Below are 5176 nucleotides of genomic sequence, written 5' to 3'. Positions count from 1 at the left end.
TATATATATATATATATATATATATATATATATATATATATATATATATATATATATATATATTAGAACATTAAGGAGAAAAAAGTGCAATTAATAAAAATAGAAACCTCAATAGGTCATGACCTTTCGAAGTTTCTTTTTTGCTTAATTATACCCTTTTACTTTTCCCCATTGTTCTGTTGATATAATAAACTCATGTGTAACTTTCATTTATCATCTTTCATTTCATATATCTATTTGCTCCTCTGAATAGTGGTGAACTATTGCTAATCTTTATACCTTTTGCTTAGTTAAATATAATTTTTTGATGAGATAATTGTAATTATATATATATATATATATATATATGTGTGTGTGTGTGTGTGTGTGTGTGTGTGTGGTGTATTTATATATGTATACATAATTCTAAATAATTATGTTAATACATGCAGACACAAGTGCTTTATACGTACGCAATCACTAGTGCAGGAGCCGACGGTCAACGCTGGTCGAAGTATTCGAACCTTGCCACGAAGTCATCATTAGCACGGAACATACTCCCAGGCCACCGTTTACCGCCACAAAATTAAGGAAAATTTTAGCACTAATGAAGCTTAACATTTAATACAGACGATCTTAGAGTGACCAAGTTACATGAAGTTACGATCTCGCACCCAAGGCTAGCTGACTGACTTTGTTAATTTATCAGACAGTGGTCAACTCTAAGAACTTTTTATTTCTGTTCTGTATTCACTCCGGATCATGTAAATGGAACGACATCCACCCATTACGTGAGTGAGTACTTGTAAGTATAAAATAACTGGATCTCATCTATGTAACTGAGGCATGTTGTCAGGAAGAGAAGACGATATTACTTGATTCCGAAGTTGCAAAGGATGATACGAATGGCATCACCACTGATATGACAACATCGTACCAACTTATGGCGTGTTTGACTGTTACGCACGTTAAAGACTGCGCCAGGAGTATAAAAAATATGGGAATGTGAAACATTCGTTGATTATTATTCAATCCCGAGCAAAGTCGGGTCAACATGCTACTATATTATTATGTAGTAAAAAGTATATATTTTATTTGTTTTTACATAAGTGGTAATATGTTGCTACACACTCATGACCATGTTTTGGTCATCTAGTTACCAGTAACTAGAGACCTCTTCAGACGATACAGCTTATCCGACTGCGAAGTTTGAAACATATTACTGCTTATGTAAAGACAAATAAAAAACATGCCCTATTCTACTTCGGTATTGAGCACTTTAGTATTAAACCCATTAAACTTCATTGGTTACTTAACCTAACGATAGCCGAATGGATTAGGTCCTTGGCAGTAAAGCCAGGGATGGCTTCTGGCGCCGGGTTCGTTGGTTGTTGGTTGTTTTTGTTTTACGGCATATCAAGCCTTTTCGGGTTATTTAATGCGGAATCCAAAGATTTTGAAGAAAATTTTTTTAAAGAGAATATATTTGTTGTTTTCACATCGGTTTCTATTTAACCCATAGTTGGGACCCTAACAGGTACTACCACTCCGGGTCAGAGTGGACCTGGGAGCAATGGTAATTAAAGGGTTGCTCCACACTCCCCAAAGCCCACAAGCTGGGGCCTCACCACGGGTTCGAATTTATCGACTGCTGTTAAAGGCGACACCTTTCACTGATGTTTCCCGAAAGGATGAAACACTAGTGTCTTTTTTTTTTTTTTTTTTTTTTACAAAGGCATCACCACACTATCAAGGCCCAGAGGCCACTCAAGGATAAGGGTTAAAGAGTGTACAGTAGAAATTGGTCAATATAGTAATCATTAGTAATGAAAATTTGGTAAATTTAATAACTTATATGGAATGGCTCATCAAGAACTTATTTACTTTAGACTTGAACACAACCATATTGTAGTCAGCCGGAAAGCAGGAAAACGGAAGACAATTCCACAGGCGTGCAGTTCTAAGAAAGAAGCTTTGTTCATGGAATCTACGTTTAGGTTTAGGCACAGATAAAGAGTGGGGGAAATTATTGATAGTGTTTACAGCTAGACGTGTCTGTTGGTATTTAATAATTGTTATAGTAAATAATTATATATATATATATATATATATATATATATATATATATATATATATATATATATATATATATATATATATATATATATGAAAAAGATAGATAGATGTAAATTATATAAGATGATTGGAGCCTGGGCCAAATTAGAAAAACCACATACATTAAAATCCCGAAGAAAAACAGGCGAAAAAAAAAAAAGAAGGGAAAACCTTTTTAAACAAAAGGAAAACGTGACTTTTTAAATAAAAACATTCAGAAGGGCTAAAGAGATACGAATGTAACTTGCGAGGAAAACAAAAGGGGAGAAAAAACCTTTAAACAAACCAGGAGTTTAAACGTAATTTAGGCAAAGGTCTATTTCACGGCAAATTACGCACCAATATTGAACATATAAAGATCTTACATTTGAGAAAAATATAAAATAAATATAAAAAAAAACGATTCACAAAAAAGTCTCACTGAAAAAAAAACCCCAAAAAAACAAAAAAAAAAAACAGAAAACTATCTGAAATATAATTTTTTTTTTAAATAAATAAAACAAATAGCTAAAAATAACGGACACGCTAAAGGTTCATTCGGTGCAAACATGCGCAGACAGAAACCAAAGAATCCCATATCGATAAAGGTTATTGAGTACATTTATATAAAAAGCGAAATTCGGTCGTTAATTTAAAATGATAAAAACAGTCGACAAAGAAATTAAAACCTATATAGATATGAACAAACTAATATACACCCGTACTAAAAATCATAATTTATGTGTTTTTATCAGGTGTTATAATTTATTGTGTATATATTTTAAGTGTTTATTTCAACGATAAAGAATACGCGAATAGAGATTAGTAGTAGTATTAGTAGTAGCATCAATGGTAATACTAATACTTTTATTATTATTATTATTATTATTATTATTATTATTATTATTATTATTATTATTATTATTAGTAGTAGTAGTAGTAGTAGTAGTATAATTGTTTTATTAAAATCTAAACGTAGATTCCATGAGCAGAGCTTCTTTCTCAGAAGTGCACGACTGTGGAACTCTCTTCCGTTTGCCTGTTTCCCACCTGACTACAACTTGGATGTCTTTAAGTCCAGCATAAACAAACTCCTGACAAACCGCCCCCTTAAGTAAGACACTCTATCAAAACCCCCAATACTAATTATTACTACAATACTATCTCATTGATTACTGTACACGCAATAACCTTTATCCCTGAGTTGCCTTGATAAGTGGTGACCCCATGTAAAAAAAAAATCTATATATGGCAAGAACTGTGCCACAAGGGTCGGAAAGTGAGATGGGAATAGTCAATGCTCCAGAGAAGAAGCCTTCTGACCTCACAAAATATACCTGTACAGGCTGAACAACACGAATTTAGGAAACCTCGTCTCTGGAAAACTCGTCTCCGGAAAACTTGTCTCCGGAACACTCGTCTCCGAAAAACTCGTACCCGGAAAACTCGACCCCGGAAAACTCGTCCCCTTTTGCTAGTTAGGAAAACTGGTTCCTTATTGAATAAATTTCGATTGAAAACATATTTTATGACCGTCCTTGAATGAGATATTGTTTTTAAAAGAGAATACACATCCCATAATATATATATATATTTTTTAAATATTTTTATTTGTTTACTGTTGTTTTAAAAAAATTAAATTAATTTTTCTAAGTTTTCGTTTCGCTAGCTTTGAAAGTTTTTGGTGTTTCAACTTATTTTAAAGAGTTCATTTAGTTAAAAAAAAAGTAATGTCAAGTGTTACTTTTGAACAAAAAATGTCCGACATGAGAGGATCATGTCTTATGAGTCTCGATAATTGCTCAAAAATAGAAAATTGAAGAAAATAATGAGGCAGATATAGTTTATAAACGAGCCCCCCCACCTCCAAAAGAAAATAAATTTGTATATTTTTAGGTAATGCACATCCCATAATATTAAAAAAAAATATATATATATTTTTACTTGTTTACTTTTTTAAAAAATTAAATTGATTTTTCTAAATTTTCGTTTTCTACCTAGCTCTGTAAGTTTTTGGTGTTTCAACCTATTTTATAGTTTATTTAGTTAAAAAACAAAACAAAAACAAGTAATGTCGCATTCGACATTACTTAGTAAATAATTTTGAACAAAAAATGTCCGAAAATTAAAGAAAATACTGAGATAGATATAGTTTTAAAACGAGCCCCCCCCTCCACTCAAAAAGAAAATAAATTTGTATATTTTAGGTAAATGTCCAAGATCACTGCTCGGAAAAAAAATTAAGTTACCAGAAGTAGATACGGTTGATTATGAAACGAACTTTAGTTTTTAACATTTCTTGTGTTATTACGAAACAAACAAGCAAAAAGAAAACGCTTTTTGTATTATGAAATAATAAAACAAATATTTTATTTAGAAAAATTGGTACTTCATGGGAACGTGGGCCCTGCATAAACAGTGCTTTTATTTAATGATTGCTCCTCCAAAGCGCAAAAGGTTTTCTTTGGTTTATTTAATCACGAAAACTTTTTGAAGGTACTATTTGAGGCCAAAAAGCGGGGGGGTCAACAGCATTATTTGAATATGTATGAAAAAATAATTTAACAAAAAAAATAATATTCAGCGGAGAAAATTATAAAAAAATTAAAACAAAATGAAATAAAAATAAAATAAAAATAAGCACTAAATATAAGTATTCACCCCTCCTCCAATTTTTTTTAATAAAATAGATACATGCACGATTAAAAATAAAGTCACGAAGAAAGGGAAAGAAAACGCTTTGAGGGAGAAATATTAAATAAAAACACCATTTATGCAGGGTCCACGTTCGCCGTGAATTACCGAAAAATTAATTTAGTTTTGACACATTTTTTGTTCACGAAACAACACTTCTGCAGAATGCGCACTGTGGGCATCTTTTCTTGGTGCGTTTCCGTTGCACTAAACTGTCGCAATGTGGCGCGTCTCTGTCAAAAAACATTTAAATTATTAGCTTTAATTGAAAAAGATGTTTCATTTAAATCATTTATTTGTTCGAAAAAAAAAAAGAAGCTATTTTACTTTATAAAAAATCTAATGTTATTTTTATTGCAAAATTGTTTTATTAAAATAATATTTTCTGACGCAGAATTTTAAATAAATG

The sequence above is a fragment of the Euprymna scolopes genome, chromosome 36 (assembly GCF_053919585.1).
Source record: "Euprymna scolopes isolate OS-2025 chromosome 36, ASM5391958v1, whole genome shotgun sequence".
Lineage (NCBI taxonomy): Eukaryota > Metazoa > Mollusca > Cephalopoda > Sepiida > Sepiolidae > Euprymna > Euprymna scolopes.
Note: the sequence above shows the minus strand (reverse complement) of the source record.